At 43.6% G+C, this 20,376-nt stretch overlaps 1 pseudogene; it reads right to left on the bottom strand.

Moving 5' to 3' along the window:
• Positions 1 to 9,549: 9,549 nt before the first annotated feature.
• LOC136099987 (photoreceptor cilium actin regulator-like) lies at positions 9,550 to 20,137 on the bottom strand (annotated as a pseudogene).
• Between the last annotated feature and the right edge of the window lie 239 nt (positions 20,138 to 20,376).

Below are 20,376 nucleotides of genomic sequence, written 5' to 3'. Positions count from 1 at the left end.
AAAAAAAAAAAAAAAAAAAAAAAAAAAAAAAAAACCTTAAAAAAACTTTAAAAAAAACTTAAAAATCTTAAAAAACTTAATAAAAAAAATTTAAGAATTCTTTAAAAATAAAAAATATTTTAAAAAAGAATTTTTCTAAAGTTTTATGTCTTGACCTCATGTTCCCTAAGAAGTTTGCACAGATACCAAAAAAATAAAACCTGTGTGTAAATGCAATTTGTAACTGTAAAAAGGAAAATACTATATTTATATACATAGAAATTAAGAGATGTGCACATACATATATTTTTACTTACAAAGTAAGAGATGGGCTTTGGAAGCATTAGAACTGTAGGAAGAGATGGTTTGATTTCAGAAGCATAGAATGAGAAGCCAGGACCTGCTTGCCCAGAAGGTACGCAGTGGGGTTATGGGAGGATGTGCAGCTCACTGTATATGCCAGTGTATGCAGCGGATGCCGAACTGCCGGGCAGCCCCTTTACAAGTCTCTGGTAGCTGCTGGTGCAATGGCCTGAGATGTCTAGGTCAGGCTCACAGCCCCAGTCCAATGACAGCAGAAACCTCACCAGATGCACTGAAATTTTCTTCCCGTTTCAGGGGATGCGTCCTGTCTGTGGTCCCCTGTGCACCACATGCAATGGACTGATGTGGTGAGGTGACGGGTGCCATCTGACTGCCACCCAGCACCCTGAGGTACCCCTGGGGAGGGGCAGGAGAGCGGTTTGTGGCAGGGGGCTGTGACACCTTGCACATGGGGTGCTGGCTGGGCAGTGAGTGGGCTGAGGGTGTCCTGGGCAAAGGTAAGCTGTGTGCAGGCATTGTGGGACAAGGTATATTTTTTTAAAACTATATAGATTTTCTAAATGTCTTTCCGTCTTTTGAGATGTGAAGAATTTGCCTTCTATGCAGACCAGTAAAGCACTTCTGAACCTGAGATTCAGGAAACAGTGAGGAGGAGATGTGCCAGTCCTTCACCATACACAGATTTGGAAGCACAAGAGGGAGGAGTGATGAGAGAAGAGTGGAAGGGCTGAAAGCAGCAGATGTTGGTGCATCTGTGTAGTCAGATATGAAAACAAAGCAGCCTTATCTGTGTTCACATAATCTTCCATATACTGGCAGGGTTTTGAAAGAAAGAAGAATAGAAGTTTTGGGGAGAAGAAAAAACAGGAAAATAACAGCATGAGACACACTGGGCCCATGGAAGTTTAAAAGCGCCTTGACAGGTTCTTGACAGATACAAGGACCTTGTAGGAAGCTGGGAGGTCAAAGAATAATCCAGGGAGATCTGACCATTCCAGGAATTTTATGGTCTTATGTTTATGTGCTGCATTGTTCGGTATGTCTGAAGCTATGCAGGACTCTAACTTGCCAGATAAAATGGTTGCACTGTGGCACCTCTTAAGGAATCTCTTTTTAGTACAGTATTAAAGTGGCAAAATTATTTAGTAGACTCTTCTAAAATGTTTTGTGCTGCTGTTTGTTTGTTTTTTTTTTTTGAACTCCCAACTTTTGGTAGCAGGGAGTACTCAGGAACTCATCTCTATGAAGTCTTGGTATGCGATCTAAGCCAGGGACCTGGCTCTGAAACACCAGTGTTTCTGGAGATCCTGCAGCGGAAGCCACAGTCCTTGCAGATCTCATATATAAGTGGAACCTCTTGTGTTCTAGTTGGTACCCATTGCCCCTTGTTTAAATTGCAGATCTGGAACTATGTCACTTCCTTAAGCACCTGCAGTTTGCTACTGCCTGAGATCTATTTCAACAGGTTGCTTTTCTGCCTTTTTTGTTTTGTTTTGTTTTAATTAAGCAACTGGCATCTCTCGAGGGCCTCCTGGTTTTGCTTCCTCTACCTCAAAAGTTATTCTTGCTGTTTTCCTCCTCTGCAGGTCTCTCCCTCCGGAGGCCCGTAAGTGCTCCCTGCACAGGCTGCTTTTGCTGGGCTGAATAACAGTCCTTTAGTTTTACTTTCTCTTTGGCTATGCTTGGGCCTTTGGGAATGTGGGGGGAACCTTCTGCACTTGGGGGGGGAAAAAAGCTTTTGTGCACATGATATGAGGTCTCTAGAGCGTGTTTTCATGCATTTAGCTGTAGCACTTGCAAAGTTGGTTTGAAATGTAACCCCTGTAACTGGTTTCTTAACTCTCTGTTGGCCTTGAGTGGTGCTTTCACGCATACTGCTCCCCACAGCTGGTGAGAATAAAGCATTGCCTGCCAGTACCTATTCTGTCCAGGTGTTTTATTTTTTTAACTCTCCAGCTGAGGCAGTTTCCCTGTAAGAGGGGCAGTCCTACAACAGTGAGATCAAATCTAGCTGACAATGTCTCTGGTGACAAGCAGAGGGTTTAATGGGTGAAGGTTAATTCAGCTCAGACGAGCTCTCCTGCCACAGGTTTGCACAGGGGCACATCTCAGAAGCCATTAAGAAGCTACTAAGGTTTTTGGATGGCACAAACAAAAGGCAAATCAGTGTTGAACCTTCTTCCAGCACTGATAAGAATTTAAATATTTAACTTCTCAAACTTATTTTTATTATAATTTTATTACAGAAGTCTCACCAGAGAGGAAACTGCAAGCTGCACTTGCAGGCCCAGTTTAACTCATTTAATGTGCAGTGCAGTTGCTAAACCACAGAAGTTAGGATAGGAAAATAGATGAATGGCAACTTTGTACATGGGCTTACTCTTACCCTACATCCTTCCAGAGGCCCAGGACAGACCCTGGCTGTCACAGATGGTTCTTCCTGCTTGATGAAGGTAGAGTTGTCATAAGGGAAGGCAGGGGAGAAAAGGTAAATATGGTGTCTACCATAAAGGAGTGAAGAAAGTTTACATTCCCCTGCAGAGTAGGGAGTGGTCTTTTGCCATCTCCCTGTGCAAGGGGGCATTAGAACTCTGAAGCTGCATGAGCAGAGAGACTGGTGCTACATACACTGAATCCAGCCTGCAAAATTCATCTTTTCCTCAAATGGGCACTTTCTTCTCACCGAGAGTCAAAGCACACACCTGATGGCATGACTTACCCGCTCTTCGGAGTGCATGTGCCATGCAAATGGGTTAGCTGGACCCTGAATCTGCCTGTGGAAGTGCAACCACAAACCCCTGCAGCAGAATGTACGTGCATGAACTTGGCAGTGCCAAGAAGACTTTGGGAAGGATATGGAAAAATGAATGGCAAACTGGGAGGACAAGGAAGGAAGGCTGGACCCAAAGCATGGTGCAGAGGCTGAAGGCTCCTGTTGTAAAGAATGTTGATTCTGCTTCATGGTGCTGCTGTGAGAGGTGGACCAAAGAATTAAAGAATGCACCTGAAGGGAGCTGCTTTTGCTGAGGTGCAGCTGGGGCATGGATCATAATAAGGTGATTCTGGTAGAGTTTGCTCTTGCCAAGGTTAAAGGTGAGCTTGGGAACCAGGTGCTGCAATCCCTCTCTCAAGCAGAGGGAGGGGATTTGCACTGAGGTGGCTATTTTAGTCCTTGGTAAATAGTGACGATGGGAATAAAAGTGGTTGCATTGCTACCAAATCTCTGACAGCTGACACTGAATCCTGATACTGTGATACTGCCTTTGATACAGACAGAGGTGAGAAAACCACTCTAGTTAAAATTAGAGTTGACCCGAACCATTAAGCCTCCACTCTGCCTTGATATCTTTAGCTGAAAAAAACAGTAACTCTGGCCAACAAACTGCCCCTGTGTTTCCTTAAAAGCCCCCCAACAGCTTTGAATGCAGTTGGCAGAGGTAAAGGAGCTGTAAAAGCCATGCTCTGTGCTAATAGCTGTGCCCTGGATAAATAAAGGCTGTGCTATTTTCATGGTGGTTTAACATGTTTCACCTCTGCTGCATTTGAGAGCAGCACGTACAACCTCGGCCCCCTTTGGAGACTGGGGTGAAGGCTGCAGGATGTGCAGGTCTGTCACTCCCTGCTGCTGGCTCCTGGAAGGGACGTCGGTGCCCTGCGGCCGGCACTGCAGCTGTGCCCCGGCTCTCGGGCACGGCCTCAAATGTCACATGCCCTCTGATTCAACTGCTGCTGCTGGGGCTTCCTCTGCAGATGCACACACATCTGTACGCACACATCTATACGTAGAGACACTTCCTTTTCACAATAGTCCTCGTCTGTGCATGCTGTCAGCGTATATAATAGATCAGACTATAAAACTGCTCAGTGTTGACACATTTCTGTCAGTGCAAACATACAAGTAGTAGTACGTGTTATTTCAAGAAGGGAAGTTGGCTATTCTAATAAGATGACTTTCACATGTGCATAATTGTGCCAGTACCAGGATCTCTATTGCTTTGATTGCTGTATTATTCTGGCAGCTTTTTATTTTCAGTATCACTCAGTGAAAACAAAACATGCTCCTGTTTCCTCAGGGAACGGCCACCCACCAGCTAACTCAGCCCAGTGGTGCTGGTGGGTGGCCCTGCAGGCTGGACCTCCCTGTGATCCTGCCATTAATGCTCCATTTGACGGTAATGGTAACGGCGTGCCCCTCTTTTGGTCCTGCCCAGGGGTGACAGTAGTTCATGTTTCATGCCTGTAGGAAGCTATAGTTTTTGTTTGTTTGTTTGTTTGTTTTCAAAATTACAGATTGCACTTGTCCCAGTAAAAGCTGGCCTAAGATCTTCCTTAGTGCATTTCCAACAATGCATAAATCTGTCCCACTGTATCCTTTCCTTAGTGACCCTCTCCTCCTCTTTGTCTTTTGCCATGGCTTCTTTGTGTCATCCGCTGCTACTTTTCATTATTTGGCATTGCAATGGCATCATTTATTTACACGTTTGGGAGACAATGTACCCAAAAGGTCCTATATAGAATAAAGTTTTCTAACTAGATATATCCTTTGCTCACAACAGACCTGAAGAATACTTGGCCCAAATCCCAAAGCTTTGCACATTTGCAATCCGAGTAATTTCTGGCTTATAGCTGCCTTCAATCACAATTTTATATGTAAGAAGAGGAAACGTATTTCATGGGAAAAACATGCCCTGCTTTTCAGACGGCAGATATATGTGCATTTACCCAGAACAGCAGTAAAGTAGTGTTGTTTGTAACTTGTTTGTAGAGGATGAGCTGACCATAAGGCCAACAACAGGTGAGAAGGGTTTCACAAATCTATTTATACTCCAGCCTGGGTGCCGTTCAGCCCAGAGCTATGTGACAACTCATTGCCATGGGCCAGTGCTTCCCAGCGTAATGAATTCCTGTGTAGCTGGAACAAGCGCTTCTAGGTTTGGCTCTGACTCCTGATGAACTGCGTGATCATTGACATTGCTGCCTCTTAAGAAATTGTTTAACAGTTTTGTTTCATAATCATTTGAATCTGCTAAACTTACATTTTAACGTGTAGCTGCCATTATTCCTGTGCCTTAGGAAAAAACACTTCACAGCCCAGTGCAAACCATAACATTCTGTCAGCATATTCTGCATGGTTGCCAGTTTCTGATGTTACAAAAGAAAATGCATGTGTGAGGTATGAATTAGGATTTTTGGAGGAAAAAAATCTATTTTATGTGGCTGTGTGTGTTTGCTTAGCTATCATCTAATCCTGGCCTAGTAAAGCCCAGGCAGGGTAGCATGATGGAGGGAAGAACAGTCCGTGAGCTTACAGGGTTGCCATTACCAGCAAAGTGAATATGTCTTTTTTGTTTTCCTTGGAGACAAAATCATGGAAACAGACTGCCTGTTTACCCCCCTCTCTGCTCTAATATTTTCTCAGATCTTTTTAAAACACCGTAGTAAAGACAGTGAAACTTGCTGTTGGAAGGGTAGTATTTTTCCCTCTCCTTGAAGTCACTGCTCTTTCACATCAGAAACATTTCTTAGTCTTCAAACATGGTAATAAACAAACGTGGATGATGCATGGTCCTCCTGATGGTGCTTCAGAGTACTGCTAAGTGCTTGGCTTACAAAATTAAATTTAGATATAGCTCAGGTCTTGGCTCAGTATTATGCAAATTTAGGAGGAAAAAACAATTGAGATAGAAACCTCAAGATAACTGGATCCATTGGGCCCTGTGCTAGCTTTCTGCTTACCTCTTTGCTGGGCTGGCCTGCCATCCCAAAATGGGTGGTGGGAGATGCTCAGCCCCAGAGCTGTTGCCTTGAACTTCTGGAGCATGTCAGTCTCCTGGGAAGCATCATCTGAAGAACAGAGACGCTCGCACAAGTTCTAGTCTCCTTTTCACTGCAAGGAGTCTAAATCAAACCCATCGAAGGACTCCTAAAGTTACTAGTACACTGTTTATTTAAAGAAGTGCCTTTCTATTTTTGCTGGTTTGTAAACAGCCTCTGTGGCAGTTACGACAAACTTCACTGTGTGGCTGGAGCAGACAGGCTGCTGAGCCGTTGTGTTGGGAATACACTGGGCATCTAAATGCCTACTGCGCTTGTTGTGTGTTTCCAGCAGCTTTTTTTTCTTTTATTTCCCTGTGGAAAAGCTTTTCCTAGCTCTTTGGCTGTCAAGAGAAATCTGCAGGGCTGGATGGGGAAATTGTTGCCTCGCCTGGGCTGGCAGAGCTCAGAGGTGCAGTACGTGCTTTCTCCCACTCTTGGCTATTGGTAGGATAAGTAGTTCTGAAGTCCTGAGGTTTTCAACATGAAGAATGTAGCATTGTAATTTTATTTCAACTGTCCATGGTGCTTTCTAGATTATTTCTTCATTTTGCACCTTAGAGATATCCTGTTACCAGCTGTTGTTAATGTGATACATGGATCGACATTATATTTGTCTCAGATTCAGAATTAGGTAACTGCTTACCAGGAGCCCTGTGTCTGTCTGCAGAGCGCTGAGCGCCAGCCGGGCAGCCCTCATGCTCCCCATTGCCTGGTTTATCCACATGAAAAAGCGTGCTATGGAAGCCTACTGGTATGCCATTAACGCATGTACGTATATGCATGTGTTTTCTCCGAAATATGAGGATGAAAGGATCTGCATTGGATATCAGGTTATTGATTAAAAAACATCAGTATTAAAAAACTCCAGAGAGATGCATTACCTTGTGCCCTCAATGTCTATGGTAACTCTATTTACAAGAAAAGACACAACACTTCGAAGTGGAGGAAAACATTAAAAATATTAACAAAAAAAAAAAAAATTGTATTATACCGACAGGTTTAATTTAGAGTTTGAATATAAGACTCTTACACTGATATTGGGTTCAAGAGGCAGGAAGGCTGCAAGGTGCAAATTGCCCCATTAGGCTGACTTCTTAGAGTCACACTCAAAAGCCAAGCAGCCAGTGAATTTGTTGGTTTAGGTTTTACCTGTAGCGCCATGTCAGCCTTGCTATATATCTTTCTGTGTCTACTGGAATGCCTGGAAAGTTTTGTTCCCAGCTTTACAGTCACTGCCCTGGGGAGTCTCTTCAGTTTGGAGAAAAGGAGGCTAAGGGGGGACCTTATTAATGTCTATAAGTATATAAAAGGTGAGTGCCGTGAGGATGGAGCCAGGCTCTTCTCAGTGGCAAACAATGATAGGACAAGGGGTAATGGGATCGAGCTGGAACACAAGAGGTTCCACTTCAATTTGAGGAGAAACTTCTTCTCAGTGAGGGTGCCAGAGCACTGGAACAGGCTGCCCAGGGAGGTTGTGGAGTCTCCTTCTCTGGAGACATTCAAAACCCACCTGGACATGTTCCTGTGTAACCTCATCTGGGTGTTCCTGCTCCGGCAGGGGGATTGGACTGGATGATCTTCTGAGGTCCCTTCCAATCCCAAACATACTGTGATACTGTGAAGGACATTGCTGTGTTGGCAGCCCTAGGCCTCAGCTTTCATTCATTCATATGCTGAAGACCCAGTGGTTTAGTAATAGTAATAATAAATGAAGAGCAGCCTTTAACACTGAAAGCTTTCAGTTTCTTCTTAATTGCTATATAATCAATTCATCTATGCCTCAAGGAAAACTTTATTAAAGCAAGAGGGATTCATACAGAGTAAGACAGGCTTATAACCCCTTTCTCCTTTAAAAGAACCTTGATAAAGGCTGTACTCTATACAGTCTAACTCCAGAAATCCTCACAGGATTACTTAATGCAGTCACAGAGTGGAATATTACTAAAGAAAGGATGAGGACAGGTAAGCGGCCAGATTTTGAAATTCAGTATGTCAGTAAAGTGGAGAGCAATTAGGGATGGTGAAGGCTGCAGATAATTTTGTGCTTGCAGTGGTGGAACAGGGTATATGCAGGGCAGGCAGATGTGAGATGAACCAAAATGAGATCAGAGGGATAACGTGGTCCTGGGTCTTGACCACCTTGTCCAGCTGAGTGCCTACTGTCTGTATCTGCACATCTTTTTTTTGACATTTACATTTTCATTATTCATCCAAAATGGCCAAGAAATGGAAAGTTGGGATCTTTGCTCCAAACTTTCAGTTGATCCAATATACAGTAGTGAGTTTATATTTGTCTGAGGACAACATGGAAATGAGTCCCTAATCAATACTGCAAGCATTATGAAACCTGCAGTATCTTGCCCAGGAAGATCAAAATCTGAGTTTGAAGTTCATAACTGCAACAAGCATCTATACACACTGCAGTCATGATGGCACCGAGTGTATCTGCTGTGGATGGATTAATGATCTGCTAATCTAGAAGGATTTCTCTTCAGGAGATGTTGGCAGCTCCTTACTGATGAGACATGACAGTAAGAACAGGTTACTCTATCTCTGTGCTGAGATTTCTTTCCCTCCTACATAGAGCAAAGGGAACAACTTCTCAGAATATTCCTCTTAATGACGAAACTTCATAAATGATTATGAAATGCTTTGGGTGTTCAGAGGTGTGGCAGCGCAAACACTGTGACACGCTGGTTTTATTGATAACCTGCGTAGTGCTGTCAACCAGATTGCTAATATCTGGAGTAGTTCTTGTCAAAGAAGTAACTGGAGTATAAGTAGTGCTTTCATGTTCTTGTGGTCTTCAGATACTGAGGGTATGGAATGACAAGTCCCTGCAAGGTCTGAGATGTGAGCAGCGTCACTGGAAGCAAGGGCACCTGCCAGCTTTTTAAAGGTCTGCAGATAAAGTGCCACACAGAGCTGTTGGCCACTGTTCTTGCAGCAGTGAAGCCCTGGCTGGAAAACTGATACTGCTTCACTCTGTGCTCAGCCCCTCTGCAATGAGACTCCACTGCAGCAGGTGCACTCTGGTTTTAATCCTTAGGGGAAAACCACTACCCTCTGCTCAAACTAGCCGTGGTTGCATGCAGGAACTCTACTAAACAGAGTACAAAATTGCCAGGTAGCTCAAGCTTAAATCAGGGCAGGGGAAGGGTGGAAGCACAGCTGATCTCTGCTCTGCTCTGTCAGTGTACAGGCTTGATCTTGTAGCCTAAAGAAGGCACGTTTGTGTAGTGGAAATGCAACCTTAATTGATGTACAAGTAAAACATAAAACAGGCTTGCACTGTGGTGAGGAGGAAGCAAATAGACTTTTTATAGCACAGGGCACTAGTTAGCGTACTAAGGAAGAAATCAGTAGTATAACATTGGGGTAAGATTTAAGCCGTTTGCATACAGAATGTAAGAGAGCTCAATTCATACCTTGCATATAAAAACTCTGATTTATTTACATCAGTAAAAAATAAATCTTAAATTTGAGTATGGTCTTATAAAACAATTGTATTCCAGAAAAATTACATTAATGAAAAATGAAAGTGTTGTCCAAAAAAACTGTATAAACATTTTTTTTTAAAGTGACCACCCAAACTATAATTTCCTCCATACTATAGTTACTCTTAATCTCATGCTTGCGATACAAATTGAAGGTAAACACTTTATTTGCAATAGTCCTGTACATTAACTGTACTGAAGAGAATCTGTTAGCTGTATGTAGTCACAAATTCATATTATAAAGTTGTAGATCGCTCCTGGAGAAGCTCTGTTTCTTGAATATAATTCTCTGTTTTCTGCAGCGTCCTTAGAGCAGCATCCGAACCCTTCAGCAGCTGCAGTGTTCAAGTGGGGTTGTGTTTGCAATGAGCCTCCTGACGACCATGGGCTTAGTCAAAGCTGGGAGAGATGCTGTGGTAGGATGACAGTTTGTGTGCCAGGTTTTCAGGGGAGCCTGGTTTTTGGGGGAAGATGCTTTGGCTGACTCCATGTCTAGCTGGCACATGTGTGAGGAGGTTTCCAGCCTGATTGCTGAATTGAAGTGTTGCTCCATGTGCCGCTGTAGCTCTTGTACCACAGATTTTGGTGCTTGGGGTATATAAATGAATACTTTCTCTCATCACCCATCATGGGTGCCGGGACATTTCAGCATGAAACCATAAAGAGACAAAATGATTGTAGCAGCTGAGCAGAAGTTGTCCTCCCACTCTGTCACATTTTCATCTTCAAAGCCACATTTAGGCATGCAAAGCGCTGACTTTCTGCTGTCATGTTCCTGATTTGGTTCCATTCTGGGTAGTTCCTGCCAGCAGAACAGACAAACTCAAAGTGCACGTGAATGTATTTGTATCTCTGTGTATCTGGGAGGGAGCTACACTTCTGATGAGGGGGAAGGCCAGCCTGCAGTTTGCCCTGCTGTTGATCTTTGCAGTACCCGCAGTGATTTCCCAGTTCAACAGGGGACGGTGCATCTGCCTGTGTGACTGCAAGGTGGATGTGTTGACATCTCCTGGCTGTACACTCTGGGTAAGGCTGCTGTACCACCTCAAGCTCACAAAGGCCTGACGATCCACAGCATCTGCTTACCGGGAGTTGCTTCTTTCTGTTCAATACCTCACCTTAAATATGACAATTAAGGTGTCAGAAGATGGCACTGAAATAATTGAAGAAGGATCGTTGTGATTAAGGCACCAGACTAAAACCTCAGGAGCTCAGTATCCAAAGCGGTCCTTTGTACAGCACAACATGAGTCTCAGTTCTCCCACCATGAAGGTGGCAGGAAAGGTTAAAAATCCTGTGTGAAGGCGGAGTGCCCAGATGCCACTATCATGAAAACCATAAGAAAAATTTAAACTATTCCTATCAAAATAGGACCACAAATGGCTTTTTTTTTTTTCCTGGATCTCATTCTGTGCTGAAGTTGCATATAAAACCACGTCAAATTAAAGTAATTAAAATTACATTAATTCAAATTTGCATCTTAATTGTGATGATAAATGAGGTGAGCAAGATCCAGTAAATTCTGAAACTGTATTCCACTGTAAAAGCCTGGGATTAATCGACTGTAAAGAACTTGTGTTTTTATTAACAAACATCTGTCTAGACTCTTCAGTGAAATGACAATAAATCCCCTCAAACGGCATAAATCAGAAAGAATATAAATCTGTTTCAGGGAGAGCAGGGTTCTCTATGCTAGCATTCTCTTCTCTTTAAAAAAAAGAAAAAAAATACATGTCCTTAGGTGCCTCAGGATTCATAATGTTTGATTGGGCTATTACAAAACTACTCTAATCAGGATTAAGCCTTGTACCCTGGAAACTAGAGGTGATGAGATTATATGATGATCAAGGGTGATTTAGAAGATCAAAGCCTTTTTTGAGGGAATAAGGTCCCTAATTTTACTCCTTTAAAAGAGGTTATTTTGTTTTAACTTGTATTGGTCTTATTCTCTTTCTGCATGTTGACAAATACCCAGTGTAAAGATGTGGTTTTGCTGAAGCCATTGATGTTTTTGCAAGAAAAATCAATTGGTTCAGGATTTTACCTCCCCCCTGGAAATGTCACAACAGACACTTTTTACATAACTGAAACTTTGGTGCCTCCTGAATAAATAAATTGTCAAATATTGATAATTTCTGAAAGTTTTTGAACTCCTTTAGCCAAACAGCGAAACAAAGGACTTCTCTCTGGGTCCTGTCTTTATCAAATCAAATTGCCTCAGACTTGACCAACTGCGAAGTATTTCTTTTGCTCAGTGTAAATCTTCGAGTTGCGCCACGAAATGCAATCCAAAGAAGAAGCAGCTGCCTACCCCTCTACTGATATTTCACTAGATTGTTGGGACCAGTCTGGGTTTTTCCATGTGATGCCGTCATATTGTTTCCTAAAAAAAACAATGGAGACAGGCTTTGGAGGTTTGGTTAAGGCCCCCTGGGGCCTCTGGCTTTGATTCTTTGCAGGTGCTTCTGCTGTCAGTCCCTCTGCAGCCCCTGGCCCACGATGTAGAGCTCGGGGTGGGACGCGGATCTGTTGGACTCTTTGATTTCGGGTACGCAAGGGCTGTTCCAAGAGTCGCCTGCTTTCCTAGGGCTCTCCTCCAAGCTGCAGAAGGAAAGATGCTTAAGTTAAGAGGCTAATGAATTGTGACTTTTTAAAACAGCACTGATTAGACCACATTAACCCTCAAAGCACAGATGCTGCACAATACTATGTAATTCCCTGTCTCCTGTGTATATGCACTGTACTGTTCACTCCCAAAAGTCTACTGGGAAGCAAACGTTTCATATGTCGAACCGGGGATCAGTATGAATCTGGGTTTACTTGCAGGTGGACACAGACTTGCACAAAAAGTCTTGTTCCGACCCTGCTGGAGGAAAGGTCTTACCTCTGTTACACATCTGTTGAGTGAGGTTACAGTGATTTCTGAGTATGCCAACATGACTGTGGGATGCTGCAGTCAGGAGAACTGAGACACGGAAAGTGTAAATGATGTTCCTGAAGTCACACTGGCAATCTTTAGGGTCACAGGGACTTTATGAATCAAGATCTATTATAGCAGTGGAGCTAGTCATGTATGTCTCACGCCTTGGGCCTTCATGCTGAAATGTGCCCTGTGTTGCTGTAACTAATTAAAGTGGTTTAAGCTCAACATGAGTTATCTGGGAATCATTATTGTGTTTTAAGTATATAAACTGTTAAACTGTATTAGCTTTCAACTACAGACAAGCTGTCGTGTTCCTATTCTGACTGCTAGGAGTTTAATTATTTGAACTGAGGAAGAGATTTCTGATATGTGACCAGTCATGAAAATAATCCAGACCCAAATATCACCCAGTTGCAGAAGGTCTCACTTGGGCTACTTGCTTTCGGTCTGATTCAGTCAACACAATCCATCCTCAAGCCCTCCTCGAACAATATCTTAAAGGCATGTAATCTTTTATCTTTGTTCTACCTCTTGGGAGATTAGGAATCTTAATAAAATATTATTTTGTTTAACTGCACACACAGAAATCCTATTACAGATCAGCAAGATTTCTGTGAGCAGAGCGATTGTACATGTTATGCCTTGATAAGATGCCAATAGCTGCTGATCGCTGTCAAACGACCAAGCTTAGAAACCAGCAAAGTCAGCTCATTCTGTCCATGTACTGGCTGTCCATGTGGGAACCAGTTGTACTGACTTGAGCACTGAAACCTGAAACTCTCATCAAGTACCCTAAGACTGGACACAAAAGCTCTAGCTCCCGCCTTAGGGCTAATGATGTCTTAAGTCCTGATACTCCTTAGAGAACAGGATGGGCAGGAGACAATCTTGGGAAAGAAATGCTTTTTGCCTTCTAGGGGATCAGCGAGTGTACAGGAGACATGCAAGTCTGCGTATAGCACTGACATTTAATGCCTGGCAACACCAGTTAGCAAGTGAGATGGAAGTCACCCCCCTTTTTTGGTGTTTCTTCTAAAATTGAGTGGGTGGGAGAGGATGCTCAGCTGCCTAATGAGAAACATGTTGCTTGTACAAGCTCCTCTCTTAAACAATCTGTTTCTCAGCAAATTGATGTTTTAATTGGGCATGGAAAAATTGGAGGACTCTATCCTTGAGTTTGGGAGCATAGTAGAAACTGGCTAACTCACTGATTTTCAAAATGTTTTACCTGTAAAAGAGTGATGCTATTGCAGGTTTGCCTCTGCCTCTCCTCCCTCCTGTGACTAGTGCTTGGAGCTGCTAATAACACACAAAACCCCCACACAGACAAAAAAATAGGCATTGTTATATTTGTAGAGGAGAGGTAGAGCAAGGGAAGGAATGAAGGAAAGGAGACTGACAGCTGGTTGGGAATAGCTTGTGAACTTGAGACCAGATGCAAACATGGCCAGAACGAGGAGGTTTAGGAGCACAACATCTGGTTTGGGGACACGTTTCGAAATTTCCCTCCGTCAGCTGAATGAATGGCAAGGCAGAGGAAGCCTTGTATGCTTAATGAACTTGAAGGAGAAAGACGGACCAGGGTATGGTGGTTTGTCTCTTATGGCATCTGCTGCAAGAGCAGGGGTCGGCATCTGTGCATGGGGATGTGGCGCTCACAGCTGTGGCAACCGTGCTGGTCCCCAGTGACTGGAGATGAGCAGCAGTGATGGGAGGAGCTCTTGGAGCTTCTGCCTTATGCTGGTTCCTAAAACAGTTCTCTGCCCATCAGTGTATTTGCTGTGATATTCAAATAAGGCCATTTGATGTAAGGTCTGTAAAAGCTTCCTCCAGGCAGCTTATTTTAAATGTAAGAAAACACACGGTAGTGTATTGCATTTTAAATCACTGTATGTGGCAATTAATGGGCCAATTTTCCCTTTTGCTTATATTGATATAAATTTGGACTAACTCAGCAGGACTACTTTTGATGTCCATTTGTATAAATGGTAAGTTGAATTTGGCTCAGGATATATGTCATTCTTCCAAAATGCTGTATATCATAACACTAGCATATATAACTTTTTTCATGAAAGGGAAGATTTTATTTACAGTGGTTTGTTTTGGTTTTTTTTTATATTACTCTCTATGCTCTGACAGACTACAATAGAAAGATAATACACCCCATTTAAGTATAAATTAGCTAACAATTTATAAAAGACTGTTTTTCACATTGATCCATAAAACTGCCAGGGCTTTTGTCTTGCAAGGTTTGATATAAAGCCTCTTCTGAAAACATTTATATCTGCTAGCAGGCACTGGAGTAGGCAAAGCTGACTTCACATAGTACACAACAACAACAGAAAACACAGCAACAACATATAGGACTTTTAGGAAACTTTCAAATGTCAGAATATATTGCAATATTAGAACTGGGAATGCAAACCGGTCTGCATTTCTCCGTGTTCTTCACATGTTTTGTTCAGCACTTTTCTCTACTGTCCCTGTGGGAAACTTGATCCTTTTTCTGTCTCTAGGGAGGGAATTCCTGGACACCTTACTTCAGTGCCTATGACTGTCCCTTTACTCATTCAGTATCCAGGACTGTCCCAGTATTTACAATGTGCGGAGTGCTTGTGCACTTACAAGTGCAGTTTTGTCTCCTGCTAGTGTTGGTCTTGCAATCTCTGCTCATGGGGATGATTCACATGATTTCAGCTGTTCTCTGGCAAGAGTAACAATATTCCTCACATGAGGAAAGGCTGCCTGAGAAGGGTCTTAATCCTCTTGCGTAGCTTAGAGCTTAATGGACTTAAACATCCTAAGATGCTAAGAAACTAGAATAACAACCCTTTTTACTTCCGGGCTGTTACACTGATCTTTGAGTATTCCCAAATACCATTTCTGTTTCCTAGCTGGTTCTGAGTTGTTGTTTTGTTTTTGTTTTTGTTTTGTTTTGTTTTGTGTGGGTTTTTTTGTTTGTTTGTTTTTGTTTGTGTTTTTTTTTTTTTTTAAGTGGTAGAGAGAATTTAAAGGTAAGCCCAGATTTTTTTAAAAATGGCCACCAATGCTTGCAAACATGGAACTGGTGTGTTGATGCTTCAATTTCTTTAAACTGACTTTTTCAGAGCAATTAATCTTCAGTAGCCATGGGAGGTTTCTCCACTTTGAAAACTGGGCTTGGGCTGTGGACTCATTAGACTTGAAATTGGCACCTAGTTCTGAAAGCCTACATGAGAAGCTCAGAAGCTCACATTATCTGTCATTCTTGCCAGCTGATTTGAAACATTTTAATAGAGATATCAGGTGAACAGTTTACTGGCTTAGAAGCTGAAGTTAGGAATGATACCCTTCCTCTTGGTCCAAGCCTACCTCCTAATGGTTATTTAAAGATGTGTGTAACCTGATGGTTACTTCAGAGCTTTTAAGAATTGAATGTGGCTATCTTTAGCCCCCATGCAAATAAGAGAAGTTCTGTGCCATGAAACCAACACTGAATTTTCCCTGGGGTACCTGTCACAGCAGATATGTAAGTGTAAGGCTTGAGCAACCCATGGAAGCTTAACTCCTCCCTGTATTCATACTGGCAGACTGAAATCTGGGGTGAGAAAATAGAACAGAATATTTCAGTTGGAAGTGATCTACAACAATCACCTAGTGCAACTGCCATGGTATCTTTGCCCAGCTGTCTGTTCTGCACATGAAGAGAGCGCTTTTCTGGGAAATCTCTCAACGACATTAAATTCTCATCAGGAGCTCAGAAAGCCAATGCAGTGCTACCCTTCCGCTTCCTTGGCCTAGAGTGGGAAGTTTCTTACCTTGCGTGGTTAAGCGCGGGTTCACTGCCAGATGTCACGGCAGCTGGAAGACGAAACAGGACCCCTGGTCGGCGGTCAGAGAAACTTCTCCTCACAAACGGCTGAGGATTGGCAGCGCTCAGGGATAGCTTTCTGGTCCGGTCTCCAGGCTGCCGGAAAAGCAGGCTGGTCTTTTGGGAAAGTGATGAAGCTTCAGGCTGACTGGTCGCTTCCACAGAGGGTTTGGTGGGTTCCTGTGGAGGTCTGGCTTCAAATAAGGAAGAGGTGGCTGGGCAAAATATCGAATGAACATTGCTGCCTCTCTTGGAGGAGGAGAGCTGGTGCTCATCTCCAGCATCCAGCCCAGGTCTTGGCCCCTTGTAGGAGCGGGATGGGGAGGTTGGTGGGGAAGGAGCGGTGGAGAACGGTGGGGGACTTGCATCTCGGCGGTAGGCTGGGGAGCCCAGCATCCGGTATGGTGTTGGCGAGCTTTGCTTGTGTCCCGTGGGAGGGCTGAGCGGTTTTCGCTGGGGTGGTGGAGAAGGCAGCTTCTTCTGTGAGGGTGGGCTGGGCACCCTGGGACTTGCGGGGGGACTCGGTTTCCTTTGCGTGGTGGGTGAGCTTGGTTGCGGGTTGCTACAAGCCTGCAGAGAGCGTCTGTGGTGTGTTGGGGGGCTAAAAAGCCGTTTCTCCATTGGTGGAGAAGGAGGAGGAGGAGTTCTCGTTGGGGAGACCCTCCTGGCAAATGCTGAGCCTTTTTCATTTCTCCTGAGCAAATCAGGAGAACCTTGCTTCTGGTACTGCACCAAAGTCGCAGGTGAATTGGGCTCTTTGCTCTCTGAGCTGTTGATGTGTGGTTTTGAAACCCCACTGGGATTTTGAAGAGGAATGATTTTATGGGTTTGCTTGTACAAATCTGCAGCCTCTTTCCTCTGGGTTTCCAGTATCTCCTCCTGGCTAGGTATGTGCACACTGGTAGGGTTCAGCTCCAGAGAGTACCTCTGCAGTTTCTCGTCCCCTGCTCCTGTATTCCTTAGACCTTTATTAGTGATCGCACTGGGGCCACTGATGTTTTCACTTGGCAGTAAGTCAATGGACTGGACAGAGGCTTTCATTTTTGGGGAAACTTGTGCTCTCTTAGCAGCATGAAATTCTGTTTTGGCAGGCTTTTTGGCATCTTCTGAAGAGTTTCCTTCTATTTTTGCAGTTTCTTCAGGCTCAGATAAATCGAAACACGTGTCCATTAACATTTCAGGTGGTGGTGGTGGCAGGTTCTCAAGGTCTTCGTCAGCTTCTTCCTTTGTGTCCTTCTTGCTTAATTCTGCAGTTAGTGCAGGAGGAAAGGCATTTGGAAAGCTAGAAGAAACTCCATTGGCGTCTGAAGGGTCCGTGTCTTCTACTGGTGAAATACGATGCTTAGGATTTAAAGGTGCCAGGCCTCTCTGGAAAGGAATGGTGGGTGGAATAACTGGAAGTCCAAATTTTCTGAGGCAGGCCTTCAATTTGCTAGAGGACCTGGCTGTAACTTGTTCATCCTGTAAATAGGGTGCTGCTCTTGATTTCCAAGGCTCTGGGTTGCTATGTGTATCCTTCTTCTCATAAAACATTTCAAGCCTTTTGCTGAGCTCTTTCTGAGTTCTCTGCAGCTCTAGGAGGGTCAGGTCCTCTGCCTGGCTTCTGAGGGACTCCTCTGACCTGGACCGTCGTTGTTTCCTGAAGGTTTTCTGTCTGCCCATTGCTGTACTGGGCCTTGTTGTTAAAACCGCTCTTCCACTCTCATCCTCTGTCCATTCTTTATGTCTGGATTTAGCTGGGACAAACTTGATTCTTTCACTGATGGCATATTTCATCTTCAGAATAATTTCCTCTCTCTCTGCATTCTCTGTCCTCTTGATGGACTGTCTTTGCGTGTTATCAGTGACTGCAGGTGAAGACAGGGGCCTCCTCGGCAGGGCATCCTTCCCCATATCTGATAAACTTGTGTTGTCATCATCCTCGCCCAGGGTGCTTCCCTCATCATCTTCATCATCATCATAAGGAAAATCTGTTGATTCACATATTTTGAAATGTTCATCTTCCTGAATAGAGTCAGACTGGAAGGAGTTATAGGAATGACTTTTTCTCAAGTTTGCATATTGGGGCGTGGTAGAAATGCCTTCTGGTACTCTACCCTGACAAGAAGTTGCTTCTTTACTCCGCACAGATGAGTAAAATATATCTTTAAAATGCCTTTCAAGTGCACAGTCATGGGATGTGGCTGTGCCTGGCGACATTGTCCCATCACGCACTGTTCTGGCATACTTTTGGGATGGATGTCCCTGTGCATAGGAATCACAGCTTGCTTGTCCTCCATGCTGGCTGAGAGCACTGAAGTCTTTGAGGGATTCGTTGTCCACGCAAATGCCACTGTCCTCAGAGCAGAGAGTCCTGTCATCACCCTGGGACTGAGAGGATCTCACTGCTGAGGCTTCAAGCAGCCTCACCATCCTCAGCAGGCGCTCATCAAAGCTTTGCTTTGCTTTCAGTTTTCCTTCCAGGTTGCTTGCAGCAGACTGCAGGTAGCTGCATGTTTCCTGCAGGGCGTCAGACGTGAGAGAGGCCAGTGTCCCACTCACTAACTGCATTTTATTGACTGTGTACTGCAGTAGTTGTTGCAGAAGATCAGGGTGCTCCTTCAAATCACCTTTTTCTGCTGGCCGTGCCAGATTCCCACCTATGTCTTTGAGGAGACTTTCACCATCACTGGCAATTTCTTCCAAGAGCTGGTTGATTTCATCAAAACGAAGCACAAGAAAGCTTACCATCTGCTGTAGGAAGAGTTGAGTTTGGGTAGCCTGGTTGGCCATATGAAGTATAGTTTCATATTTCGAGAGGTTGGGATTTAAGTAGGTGTATGCACTCTGATGAGCCTTAACAAGCAGTTCTGGGAAATCTACTTTTTTCTCTGTCTCGCACGGTGACGAAATGGACTTTTCTTTACTTTTGCTAGATCGACCTTGTTTTGCCAGCTTGTGATTTTTTGCTTCTTTCCTTTCTTGGGAATTTGCTTTGCATTGCTTTCATCCTTGTCATCCCAAATGAAAGGTGACGCTTCTGATTCACAGGAGCTTTGCTTTCTGATCTGTATGGCCTCAGTGATACTTTTTTGAGACTCAATCAGTTTGGACATAACAACTTCAGCATCTGTGGCTGTCCTCTCAATTTCCTTGTCTTCCCTGGAAACTTGAGGATCTGAATGGGCCTTGGAAGATAACTGCAAATCATCTTTGTTGTCCTGGTCCGATAATTCATCCTCCTTTTCTCTCAGGTATTCTTTCCCCTGGATCCCATACTGGTGGAATTCATCAATATTGTAGCAAGATGAACCTTTAACAAGCAGTGGGATTCCTTTATCTCCCGGATCAATACGCAAAACACTTTTGGGTTTATTGAAAGCCTTAAGACCACTTCTTGCAATTGTATTCTCAATCTCATTGTGAGAGGGTGTGCAGCCCATCCTTTCTCTGTCTTTGGCTTTATCTTTGATTAAAAATCCAAATGAAATAGGAAAAATACAACAAAAATTCAAACTTACTGTTTCATCCTGAACTGCAGACTGGCATTCTTCTCACAGCTTTTCCATCACAATTCCAGTTTTGTTGTTGGTTTTCATTGCTGTTTGCCTCAAAATCTCACGTGCTCACTGCCCAGGATCTTCTCTTGAGTTGTGCACTGCCTCATTTTATGTTCCCACTCAGGTTTTCTTCTTCAATTCAAAAAAAGAAGTGTGAAAGCTCTGCTGGATTTAGAGCTAATGGATTAAGAGGACTTGTGTGCCTCACTTCTGTCTTGACAGATGTCCACTACAAATAAGAGTTTAAGCTCATTAGGGTAAGCAGGCACCAGCCAGTCAGCACCCGTGTTGTATTTATTAAGGCAGTTTTTTTTCTGCACTATATTGGGAGGCAAAGGGACTTGGTAACTGTCCCTCCTTTATTTCCCTTGTTGCAAAAGCATAACACACGCTGAATGCAGAGATTCAAAGGAAGATACTGTAGTTTAGAGGCCTTTTTGAAGGGAA

This window comes from Patagioenas fasciata, chromosome 3 (genome assembly GCF_037038585.1).
Source record: "Patagioenas fasciata isolate bPatFas1 chromosome 3, bPatFas1.hap1, whole genome shotgun sequence".
Classification (NCBI taxonomy): Eukaryota; Metazoa; Chordata; class Aves; order Columbiformes; family Columbidae; genus Patagioenas; species Patagioenas fasciata.
Note: the sequence above shows the minus strand (reverse complement) of the source record. Positions and strands in the feature narration are given on the sequence as shown.